The following is a 13,950-nucleotide window of genomic DNA, read 5'->3' on the forward strand; positions in this document are numbered from 1 at the left end:
AAATATATTAGATATTATATATGACTGAATACATATATCTATATATACTATATATATATATATATATATGACTGAATACATATATCTATATATACTATATATATATATATATATATATATATATATACTTTATTTAAAAGCAGCAGAAATATAACAGAAGCTGTTACTCAGAGTTTTACGTTCCTGTTCGTCGGACAGTTTTGTTAACAAAAGTGAGACCATAACCTTGTGGCCTATGCCAGGGGTGTAACCAGCCCACTTATGCGTACCTTTCTTTCATTGGACACTAAACACTGCTTGTGAAGACCTGTCATGCAAGTGAGATCGAAACCAAATTCGATGACTAGCATCCGTGCTAGTGGAGCACTAAGAGTACTATATGAGCGTGATCGTTATATATATATATATATATATATATTATATATATATATATATATATGAAGAATACATCATCATCATCGTTTAACGTCTGCTTTCCATGCTAGCATGGGTTGGACGGTTCAACTGGGATCTGGGAAGCCAGAAGGCTGCACCAGGCCCAGTTTGATCTGACAGTGTTTCTACAGCTGGATGCCCTTCCTAACGCCAACCACTCCGTGAGTGTAGTGGGTGCTTTTTACGTGCCACTGGCACGGAGGCCAGTCACGGTGACGCTGGCTACAGCCACATTCGGATGGTTCTCTTACGTGCCACTGGCACTGGTATCACAGCTACCAATTCCATTGATGTTGACTGATTACGATTTTGATTTCGATATATATATTCTACCTTTACTATCTCTTCTCTCCCTCTCTTGTTCTTCATCCTTTCTGGTTTTCTCTCCCACCCTTCCCTAATCTTCTCTCCTCTTCACCGTTCTTGATGTTGATGTACTTGACTCAATAGGTCTCAAGTACAGCAGGTCACTCTACGATCCAAGGTTAGCACAGCAGGCTGTCCTGCGAGCCATGAACTCACTTCATTTGTCAAGTCTTCACAGTCACAACATATCTCCAGAGGTCTTGGTCTTTCGTCAGAGGTCTTGGTCTTTCGTCAGAGGTCTTGGTCTTTCATCAGAGGTCTTGGGCTCTGTGAGGCCCAACGTTTGAAGGTCATGCTTGACCACCTCATCATATGTCTTCCTGGGTCTACCTCTACTCCGGATTCCTTCAACTGTTTGGAGTGGCACTTCTTCACACATCTCTCCTCATCCATCCTTAGTACATGACCATACCAATGCAAACATCTCTCTTGCATGCCACATCAGATGCTTCTTATGTCCAACATTTCTCTCAGGGCGCTTACACTCTGTCGTGCGTGCACACTGACATTACACATCCAGCGGATCATTCTAGCTTCTTTTCTTTCAAGCCTACACATGTCCTCCGCAGTCACGGCCCATGTTTCAGTGCCATGAAGCATGGCAGTTCGCACACATACATTGTACAATCTACCTTTCACTCTGAGCGAGAGACCCTTTGTCACCAGTAGGGGAAGAAGCTTTCTAAATTTTGCCCAGGCTATTCTTATTCTAGTGGTAACACTCTCTGAGCATCCACCCCCACTACCAACTTGGTCACCTAGGTAGTGGAAGCTATCAGCTACTTCTAGTTTCTCTCCCTGGAGTGTGATGGAATCTGTTTTCTGAGTATCTGTGGTGTCTATTGCCCTAGAGCATCTGCTGCACACGAAAGCTGTCTTCTCGGATAATTTTCTTTTGATGTTGCTGCACCTCTTATGTGTCCATAGCTTACACTGGGTACATCTTATAGAGTTTCTACCTATACCTTTTCTACAGATCAAGCAGGGCCACCTACCTGAGTGGGTGTGTGATGAGTTCACCTTCCTACTCACTAGAACTTTGGTCTTTGCTACATTGACTCTAAGGCCTTTTGATTCTAAACCTAGCTTCCACACCTGAAATTTCTTTTCTAGTTCCGGTAGTGATTCTGTGTGTACATATATATATATATATATTGATAAAAATGGTTGGACAACAAAAGAAAGAGACCTCGATATTATGTAAATAGAGGAATTTATCTGTAAATGTAATATGTGACAATTATTTCGATGGCTGGATAACTGAAGAGATGGCGGCGTGGATTTCACCCTCGGCATCCAAAACTCAGAGTTTTATCATGGCTACCAATAATTGTCACATATTACATTTACATATATATATATATATATATATAATATATATTATATATATATATATATTGATAAACGGTAAGATAACAAAAGAAAGAAGAGACCTCAATATTATGTAAATAGAGGAATTTATCTATACAATGTTACATTACTCGGTAGTCAAGATAAAACTCTGAGTTTCAGATGCCGAAGTGGAAATACACAACACCATCTCTTATGCGACATGGAGAGATGGCTTATCTGGAAAAGCAGCTTAGACCCTACCACATGTCTAAATACAAGGACAGAGCTTTTCGGATCATGCCCACATGTGACTAAATTTCTGTTACGTTTTTGGTCCCCTAAAAAGAACGGATAGAACATGCTTTCTGTGTTATGTCCCAAGAAGAATTTATATATTTTTATATATTTTTATGTATTTTTATATAATTTTTATGACGAAAAATGCGAGCGATGTATAAGTACGCAGGCAAAGCAGAGTTATAACAGAGTAATTTCCCTTCATTTTTAACGGTATTTTTTCATAACGTTTTCAAATAGCCAGATAACCGAAGAGATGGTGTTGTGGATTTCCACTTCGGCATCTGAAACTCAGAGTTTTATCTTGACTACCGAGTAATGTAACATATTGTATAGATATATATATATATATAATTATATATATATTATATATATATATATATATATATATATATATATATATATATACACATATTATATATATATATGTATGAATACATTATATATATATATTCATAATACATACAGGAGAGGGAGCAACCTCACGAGTGCTAGTGACACCAAAAAAAGCACCCAGTACACACCCTGTAGAGAAGTTGGCATTAGTAAGGAGGGCATCTAGCCATAGCAATCAGAGTAGACACCAGAGCTCAAAAATCCTGCAAATTGCTCCTATTCTCTCAAACCATCCAAGTGATACCAGTATTGAAAACAGACATGAAATGTTTAGGATAATGACACACACACATTGTTACTGTTTGTTTTTATGTTCAGTTATAATAAAAACAATTTTACATTCATCTGATGAGCAACTCTAAACTTTGTAGAATACAAATTTATTATTGTTTAAGAATTATCTGTGTGTGTGTGTGTGTGTGTGTGTAAGCAGCCGGGATCTTTTTGGCTTGAACGGCAGTTTTTTCTAGCGGTGTCATATGAAATTGTCACCCATAATTATGACCCTAGTATCGATCTATTGCATTTCAATGTTTTAGGGTTAGGGTTACGGGTCGAGGGAGGGGTATCTTTTTTTCTTCACAAATGTAAATAAACCCAAACTGTTTCTAAAATGAGGAACATATTCATACGGCACAGAATGTGTTTTTTTACCTCAATGGACGTATTTGATTGCTTGAAATTGCAGAAGTTGTAGAAAAAAAACATCAAATATCTTACAAACTATAGAATTTTCTCAATAAAGCCAAGAGAAAAAGATGTTTTATAAACACATTCTACCAGTATACGAAGTTTAAAATTTTTTAGTTACCTAGAAATTATGTTAAAAACTGCCGTTCAAACTGAAAAGATCCAGCAGCCGTTCTGATGAAAACTGGGATTAAGTTTACCTGCAATTCCCATTTGCAAAACTGCTCCCGATAACATCAGCCAAAATGGATTTCTACTCCAATATAAACGGACTCTTGTTAAATATATGAGTGTCAGTTTTTTCTGACTGATGAATTCTAAGTGACACTCACCCTAACTTTTAGTACCACTCTCCAACCCCCAATTGAGGGGTCTTGTTTGCAAGTTACCTGATGACCTTGCTGGTGCTACATAAAAAGCAGCCAGCACCCTCTGTAAAGTGGCTAGTGTTAGGAAGGGCACCCAGCTGGAGCGACCAAGCCAAAGCAGACTAGAGCTTGGCAAAGTCCTCTGCTTCACCAGTCCCTGTTGAAGTGTCCGACCCATATCAGCATGGAAAAGAGATGTTAAATGGTGGTGATGATGATGATGATGATGATGATGTATAAATAAAATATAAAATTCTTGAGCAATGAAAACCTTGATGTTCAGCAGCCAAGACAAATTGTCATCATCATCATTGCTGCTAATGCTGCCACCACCACCATCATCATCATCGACATCTTAATCATCCGTAACAACAATCTCAATAAGGACACTTCTATGTAGTGGCTTGATATGCTAGAAATAGCAGTCTAATCTCCGTCTCATTACAACTGACTGTTATAAAACAAGGAAGACACATTGGGAAATGTAGTCCTGGACACACGATTAAACATTAAAGCTGGAATAGTCATGGCTGGAAAGCCTTTGATCATCACTTAGGACTGACCTGAGGCTACACAACAATGACCACCACCACCACCACCACCACCACCACCACAGCAACAAAGCAATAAAGTCCCTGGTCGTCTGATATACTAGAAATAGTAGTCACATCTTCCTCAAATCTTAACTCTCTTAATATAAGACATTGAATTAGGAGGTTCTAAGTTCACTGAAAAAGATAGGGTAGTCATGGTTAGAATGCCTTCGATCTTATGGTTGGGGGCTGACCTGGGGTTAAACAACAACCAAAACCAATACGGGTTTTTAAAACATGCTGACACAGGTCACAATCGAAGCATAAACATCATTGCAGCAGCAGCAGCAGCAGCAACGGCGGTGGTGGTGGTGGTGGTGGTGTAAGCTCTAAAATAATCCTGGTACAAGCAGACACACACACACACACGTACCCTACCACCACCACCACCACCTCCATACACACCCACTCTGCCACTGTCAGTCATTGTCAGACAAGTTTATCCTCATACAACCAACATTCTACAGTGTTGATGGTCGTTCGGCTGTGTATACCTCAGTCGTCAATATGTCTTCTCTACATAAGCTAGTGCTGTACAGATATTACAACAAAGTGTTGGGGACTTGTTACAACTTCACTCAATGCACATCAACATCTTTATTATTATATTATTATTATTGTTATCATCATCATCACCATCACAGTTTTGCAGATGAAGGTAAATTTTTTTTTTTCTCTGTGAATGTTTAAGAAATGTTGTCAATTCGATTCTGTTTCTTTGCTGTCTCTCTGTCTGTCTGTCTGTCTATATAGAATCAAAATAAGCAACAAGGTGCCTTAACTTAAGTACCATGTTCATCTGAATATATATATACATGTGTGTGTATATATATATGTGTGTATATATATATATGTATATATATATGTGTGTATATATATATATGTATATATATATGTATGTCTCGCTGTCTCTATCCCTATCTATCCTTTTCTCCCTTCTTTCTCTCTGTTTGTCAAACTTACTCCCTTCTTTAAAATATGTGCACACATACACAAACATGGTAACACACACACACACACACACACGCACCTACCAACCTAATTCTCATTCTCTGCACTGACCTCATTCACCAGTCTTGTTGTTGTTGCTCTTCTATTCCCTGTGTGTGTGAGAGAGAGTGCGTGATAGACAGAAAAAGAGACAGTCAGAAAGAATTAGAGAAAGAAATAAACCCCAGTACATGACTGGTACCCTGTTTATTCAGTCCAATAAGGAGAAAGAAAGTTGGCCCCTGCAAGGATTCTTTTATATTTTTATTTTTGGCAGTGGCCATGCTGGAGTGCCACCTTGTATGTTTTTATCAATCAAACCATCCTCAGTAATTATTTTAAGCCTGGTACCTATTTTAATGTGGGAACATAAACAAACCTATATTGGTTCTGAAGGGATGAAAGTCAAACTCATAAAAATAACTCGTGTATACATACACACACACATATTTACAAAATACTTCTACATAAATTCCATTGCTGAAATTCATCCAGAAACCAGTGCTCAGCCCAGGGCTAAAGAGGAAGACACTTGGCCAAGGTGCCATGCAGTGTACCTCAACATGTTATTGAAGACCAGGGACATGAATTGCTTTATGAAACCATTTAAGCTTTTCTTGAGAGAGAAGCTAGATCACATTGATTTTCTGTTGAGCATAGAATAAAACAGGGACGATTCATTTACTCCTGTTTTCTGTGCCATGTTTTTCTCTGTTGTACTAAAAAGACCATTGGCTGATAACAACACTGGAATTTATTTAAGATATTGAACAACAAGGAGACTATTTCTCATCCATCAGTTTCTTACACCATTGCTCTGATTGGAGATTCGTTATCTGCAGACGACCGGGTTACACAGACTGAGGCCGATTCACAAATACTGAACAGTTGAAGCATTTGATGAGTTTTGCTTAACAGTTAAAGGTAAAAAGACAGTTAAAATGTATTGACCTACACCTAGAAGACCATATCATCCAACAACCATTTATACCGAGGGTATGCATTTAAAGACATGATCCCCTACCAACCATGTGTATGTGTGTGAAGGCTTAGTGGCTTAGTGGCTAAAAGTGTTGCACTCGTGAGCATGAGATTGTAGTTTTGTTCCTGGACCAGGCAATGCTTTGTACTCTTGAGCAAAACACTTTATTTCACATTGCTCCAATCCACTCAGCTGGCTAAAATGAGTACTTCTGTGATGGACAGGCGTCCCATCCAGGAGCACAATATATACGCCACAGAATCTGGGAAACCGGACTTACGAGCATTTGGCTTGAGAAACACCTTTGATCCTTTTTTTTTTTTGCTGTGGTATGGGGGGGGGAAATATGTATATATGTATGATCAGACTCAAAAGAGGCTGTGCTGGCAAGATTGTACACTCTTCTTTCTTTCTCTCTCTCTCTGTATATATATATCATCATCATCATCATCATCATCATTTAACGTCCGCTTTCCATGCTAGCATGGGTTGGACGGTTCAACTGGGGTCTGGGGAGCCCGAAAGCTGCACCAGTCCAGTCAGATCTGGCAGTGTTTCTACAGCTGGATGCCCTTCCTAACGCCAACCACTCCGAGAGTGTAGTGGGTGATTTTATGTGCCATCGACACAGGTGCCAGACGAGGCTGGCAGACGGCCACGCTCGGATGGTGTTTTTTATGTGCCACCGACACAGGTGCCAGATGAGGCTGGCAGACGGCCACGCTCGGATGGTGTTTTTATGTGCCACCGACACAGGTGCCAGACGAGGCTGGCAGACGGCCACGCTCGGATGGTGTTTTTATGTGCCACCGACACAGGTGCCAGATGAGGCTGGCAAACGGCCACGATAGGATGGTGCTTGTTACGTGCCCACAGCACGGAGGCCAGTCGATGCGGTACTGGCTACGGCCATGTTCGGATGGTTTTCTTATGTGCCACGTGCCACCGGCACTGGTACCACAAAGATACAAATTCCATTGATGTTCATCTATTTTGATTTGTTTTGATTTTCACTTGTCTCAACAGGTCTTCACAAGTGTCACTCTTCACAATATATATATATATATATACATATATATTATATACATACATATATATACATACATATATATATATATACGTACATATATACATACATATATATATAACATACATACTATATATATATATACATACATATATATATATATATACATATATATTATATATATATATATATACATACATATATATATATATATATATATATATATATATATATATATATATATATATATATATGTATGTATATATATATATATATCTTTATTTATAGATAGATAGATAGATAGATGGATGTATATTTGTGCATGTCTTTATGTGGTTTGTGCAAGTATGCAAGGATAAACAGGTATTAAAAAGGGAAAAAATGCACAATTCTGAGAGTGAAACATGAAAGTGGATAGAATATAAAATCGTGTGAGAAAATGTTTCCACTGTTTGTACGAGGTGGTATCAAAATGTTCCTGAACTAGTTCTGTAGTGCGCCAATAGATGGCAGCACATAGCTACGTGTGCATTGAGAGCTATCAGTGACATTCACAAGGCAGTGTGCTGAGTGACATTGGTGTGTTTACTTTGAAAATTGTGAAATTTGTATTTTTGTCATCACATGTATGCTGTACTCTGCAGTTTTGTTGTAGACAGGAAGTTGGAACAAAGTGCCAACAAGAAATTTTGTGTTGAACTTGTTAAGTCTGCTATAGAGGCATTGAGCATACTTCCACAAGCTTACAGCGATGAGGCAACGGGTTGTACACAAAATTTCAAGTAGCACGTGTGCTTCAAAAGTCAGAGAAGGTCCCTGGAATATGATGAGCAATCTGGAAAGCCTGCCATGAGTGCCACCCCTGGAAACATGGAGAAAACTCATCAGCTGGTGCATGAGGACCGTTGGAGGACAATCAGCAGCATTGCTGATGTTGTCGGTCTGTTGCATGGGTCCATGCAGACAACCCTAACATCTGAGTTGAACATGCAGTGTGTCTCTGCCGAGTTTGTCCCCCACCTGCTGACCATTGAGCAGAAAGAACATCACACTGAAGTCTGTGAAAATCTCCATCAACATGCCACTGATGACCTATTCTTCATGTTGAGGATGATCACCACGGATGAGAGTTGGGTCTATGGGTGTGACCCTAAGACAAAGCAGCTGTCATCACAATGGAAGAACCCTTCATTTCCATGACCAAAGAAAGCATGACAGAACCACAACTCAGTCAAGAGCATGCTCATCGTTTTTTTGATATCTGTGGTATTGTGCATCAAGAATTCATTCCCCCAGGGCCAGACCTTTAACCAAGAGTTCTACTGCAACGATGGTTTGAAGTATTTGAGGGAGGACCTTCAACAAAAGGGACCGGATCTATGGAGCGAAAAGAATTGGATTCTTCATGATGACTATGCACCTTGTCAACAAGCTCTACTCACATGTGAGTTTCTCACCAAAAACGACATGGTATCACTCCTGCACCTGCTCTATTGGCCATATTTAGCACCTGCAGACTTCCATCTCTGCCCCAAGATAAAAATGCAGCTCAAAGGTCACCAGTTTAATACTGGTGTCAAGATCAAGATTAAATTGCAGAAGGTCTTTGTCTCGCTTATGAAAAACAAGTTCCATGATGGATTACAGAAGTAACAGGAATGCTGGGACTTGTGTGTTGCTGTGCAAGGGGACTATTTCAAAGGAGATGAGGTTGAAACTTAAGTAAATAAGTTAATTTTTTTATCAAACATAACCAGTCTGAGAACCTTTTGATACCACCTGGTTTGTGTAGACATTGTAGTGATTTGAAAAAAAAAACATTCCTAAAAAATGCATAACCAGTTGGGTGCCCACACACACACACACACACACACACACACACTCTCTCTCTCTCTCTCTCTCTCTTTCATAAGCACACAGGCTTTATTTTAGGTATGTATTAAATTTGAATTGCACAATTGAAATTTCGTTATTTTACAAAACACACATATATTGTACAGTATACATATACACACACAGAGACATAATTGTACTGGACACATACATACGATACTACAAACACATTTACAGTATGCATGGTTGCTCACACGCATGCATGCACGCAAACACACACTTCTGGTACTGTTTTCAGAATGACAAGGTTTCACTTTGGAATTGGTTTCTTGAAGTGGTGTCCAGCTCACTCAAATGCTGTGTGACAATGTCCTCTACCATAGCTTTGAGAGCAATAGTTAGTGGATGGAAACTGTGTGGAATCCTATTGAAGGGACAGCAAATGTTGTCGGATTGTAGTCTTGATTCATTTCCTGCTTTAAACTCTGGCAATTGATCGGGGGATTCTTTAATGGTGTCCATTAGGACTGTATGTCTAATCTGAGAATAACTCTCGCTCTTCCTTCCAGTATACTGGGAGGAAGAGAGGAGGGTCATCTTAAAGGTTTCCCTTTCTCCTCCTCACTAAAAACTTTTAAAAAATACACTGGTTGAGTTGTCTCCCTTGACTTATCTGCTACCGACTTTCAATATGTGTAATTGTATAAAGTTTAAGTAGGAACAGCATTCAATATTTATTAGATTACTCGTGAACCATTGGGTCACCTGGAAAGTCTGACTTTCCTAGCAATGGAGTTTTGTTTTGTGGGTTTTTTCCATTTCCAGGTTATTTCTCATGCTTTCAATGAATATAACATCAAAATCACATGTAAACGGTTCCTTTCCCCAGAAAAAGAAAGATTTGGCTGCTATTTCTTGCATGCCCTGCTACCATGTAGCAGCTATTTCAGGTCCTTTATCGCAAATAGCTGTTACGTGGTAGCAGGGCGTGCTAGAAATAACAGCCAAATGTTTGGAGCTGAGAGACATTGAATGCACTCGAAAATCTTTAAGCAATTGTATTCCCTTGGGGTGATCTTTCGCTTTGACCCTCAGAACTGTCATCTGAATCAGCTGGTTTTGTTCGTTAATTTCCATAAATTTTTTTTATTTATTTACTTTTGTCTTAAAGTAAAAGAGAGTACCACTTACACATACATGAGAACACACACATTCATTCACTCACACACATATGTACATACAAAAAAGATATACGCATATGTATTGATGTTGTACATATACATAACACACTCCTTCACTCTTTTTCTCTCTCCTTCTCTCTAATGCACATCCATTTCATATACACGTACATTCATCTTTCACTTTCTCCTCTCTTTCACTTTAAAACAAAAGTAAATAAATAAATAAATTTTTACGGACATTAACGAACTCCAGATGACAGTTCTGAGAATTAAAGTGAAAGATTGCCTTTCACTTCAAAATAATTTAGAAGACAACATTAAAATATTGTCTGTTTAAAGAAGGCTAAAATATAAATACTTACTGTACAAACAACTTACATTTTTGAAATCACATTCACTTAAAAATATTTCTAAATGATTAACATATTGTGTACATCAAGAAGTCGACGTTTTTTTCTTGGAGAGCACGAAGACTATGTGTGTGTGTATGTCACAGATAGCGGATGTATGTTATTCATTATATGTGTGTTGACATCATGGAAACCATGTTTTTTCATCAAAAAATAACAAACAAAAATTATGTTTAATCGTTTTCATCAACAGAGGTCCCAATATCACAAAAATTTGTACTGCACTGCCGAAGGTAAGTATGAAAATAAATATGCAAAAAAATTAAGATAAAATATACTATTTCTGAGATATTTCGGATACAAACATCTTCTAGAGTTTTAGTAGCAGAGACAAACCTTTTCTACAGCAAGAAATATTTCATGTTCAATGAAATGAAGTTCTGGTTAGAGTAACGTGCAACGCGAAATATTATTTCTTGTACTCTAATGTTGTTAATAATTCTAAAAATGCAAAAAATGTACAAGACAATCTCTTAACATCAAGAATTAAAAGTCAGGTGGATTTTGTATCGAGAATCTTGACTTCCAAAATAAACAGAGACCTGCAGTTTTCCTAAAAGTATTTGTGAATGTCTTAGAAATTAAAAAACTTGTGAAATTGGACGAGAAATAAGTTGAAAGTAAATTAGAGATAAATTCGATGGTAATTACCTTTGAGATGAAGCTACAAAGATATTTTTTAAAAAACAAATTGACAGAAATGGCCTTCTGCCACAGGTCTCAATGATTCCTTGTAATTGTTTTACCAAAAGATGTTCAAGGTTGTTTTGTTTTTTTTGTTTTTTTGTGCGTGTGTTAAATGTGTTGAATATATACTCGTTTTACTCGTTTTACTTGTTTCAGTCATATGACTGCGGCCATGCTGGAGCACCGCCTTTAATCGAGCAAATCGACCCCAGGACTTATTCTTTATAAGCCCAGTACTTATTCTATCGGTCTCTTTTGCCGAACCGCTAAGTGACGGGGACGTAAACACACCAGCATCGGTTGTCAAGCAATGCTAGAGGGACAAACACAGACACACAAACATATACACACGCATACACACATATATATATATATACATATATACGACAGGCTTCTTTCAGTTTCCGTCTACCAAATCCACTCACAAGGCTTTGGTCGGCCCGAGGCTATAGCAGAAGACACTTGCCCAAGATGCCACGCAGTGAGACTGAACCCGGAAGCATGTGGTTGGTTAGCAAGCTACTTACCACACAGCCACTCCTGAAAACGAATATTTAAGTGCATCGTCGTTCAAGAAAGTATTTGGAAATATTTTAATCAGTGTGCGTTGTACCAGAGAGAGTTGACTTCAACTGTTGTGGGTCAAATAGAAAAAGATTGTTACAAAGAGAGAGGGGGGGAGAGACATAACAGTTGTCAAAGACTCAACTAAATCATGTTAATGGCTTCACTAGACTCTGACCAGTTTTCTATGGCTTTATTCTGTGCTGAGACAGCTGGTGAAAGTATTGTGAGTAATGACTCACAGAGACAGAGTAGAGACTCAGTGACTCATGGGAACAGATATCTATTCAATGACTCATAGAGAAAGAGGTCTGCTCTGGTGAAAGACCCTCTGTTCAGCTGAATTAGATTCTCCTTGTTCTTGTACAATTGCTGGAGAACCCTGGCATGAAGTGTTTCTCAGTTCATTGAGTGACAGAGACAAAGCTTTTGTTTATATTACTAAATCTGACTCTGGAATGACTATAGAGTCTATTGAAGGTTGTCAAGTTTACAATTATTACTGGGATTGAGGGGTCATATTTGTTGGAAATAATATGAACAAGGTAGCTTTTAATAGGTTGGTCAACAAAAGAGAAATTAAAACTAGATTGTGTGATGGAAAGTTCATTAGTTTTCGCATACTCTTACACTCAGTGAAGCGATTGATGCCAGTGTCTTAGAGGCTGCTATGAGACAAGATATATTTCAGTTGCTTAGATTACTAGAAGGGCTTCAGAAAACTGACAACTCATCACTTCAAATCCATCTAATCTTGTGTCTGTCATGATAGATTTGATGTCATTATCATCATCATCATTTAACGTCCATTTTTCATGTTGGCATGGCTTGGATTGTATGTTAGGAGCTGGCATGTCAGAAGACTGCACCAGGTTTTACTGTCTCTTTTGATATGGATTATATGGCTGGATGCCCTTGCTGACACCAACTGTCCTTCAGAGTGGACGGAATGATTTTTACTTGGCTCCAGCACCAGTGACGTCTGTTTTGGCATGGCTTTTACAGTTGGGTGACCTTCCAAATGCCAACCACTTTTACAGTGTAGACTGGATGCCCTTATATAGCACAACCACTGACAGGGCCACCAAGTAACTCCCAAGACAAAGACCTTTTGCGTGGTGGTGGTGGGGGGGTCATTGGAGGAGGTGACCTTGTGCCTGGTGAGGAGAGGTAAGAGTGTGACAGAGGGACAAAAGAGGTGTCTTGCTGTAGAGGAGATACATGAGCACCCAATCAGGAGAGAGAGCAAGTGAGAGAAAGTGGTCAAGAATGAGAAAAAGAGAGAGTGGATGAGAGTGAGAGTGCAAGACAAGGAGGGTGAGAGAGAGAGAGAGCAAAAGAAAGATGGTGAAGTGCCTGTGCACCCCCTTGAGGTACAGGGATCAGAATATAAATGGGATGGTAGAATATTGCCAAGGGTGCATGAGTAGGGGATAGGAACTTCACATGAATGCAAAGAGTGTAGGGTGGGGAATGTGGTGGGGACAGGATTGGGGAATGAGAGATAAGCTTAAGCATAGTGTATGAGAAAGAGGAAATGTGAGGAAGAGCTGGAGTTTGGTTTGTTGGGGTAGGGTGTGGGGTGGAACACACAGCACTTTCAGAACTCAGTTTGAGGTTCTCTTCTCAAGAACCTCATATCACCAAACATCTTGGTCCATTGCCATCTCCTCTGTGAGGCCCAACATCCTGAGATCAATCCTTACTACTTCATCCCATGTCATCCTGAAAAGAAATGATGACCAACAATGACATTAAGGTGTAATGGATCAGAGGTTATGCCTGGGTTTCAAACTGTC

At 38.9% G+C, this 13,950-nt stretch overlaps 1 protein-coding gene across 3 annotated transcripts in view; it reads left to right on the top strand.

Moving 5' to 3' along the window:
* Positions 1 to 4,879: 4,879 nt before the first annotated feature.
* The window catches only part of LOC115218889 (regulator of G-protein signaling 12), a 187,326-nt gene continuing 178,255 nt past the window's right edge, over positions 4,880 to 13,950 (top strand). The window contains exon 1 of one of the 3 annotated variants that reach the window (XM_029788885.2): positions 4,880 to 5,135. The gene's annotated coding sequence lies outside the window, so the exon portion shown is untranslated. The remainder of the gene's footprint in view (positions 5,136 to 13,950) is intronic. The other 2 variants (XM_029788884.2, XM_036508684.1) reach the window with 2 other exon arrangements.

The sequence above is a fragment of the Octopus sinensis genome, linkage group LG14 (genome assembly GCF_006345805.1).
Source record: "Octopus sinensis linkage group LG14, ASM634580v1, whole genome shotgun sequence".
Lineage (NCBI taxonomy): Eukaryota > Metazoa > Mollusca > Cephalopoda > Octopoda > Octopodidae > Octopus > Octopus sinensis.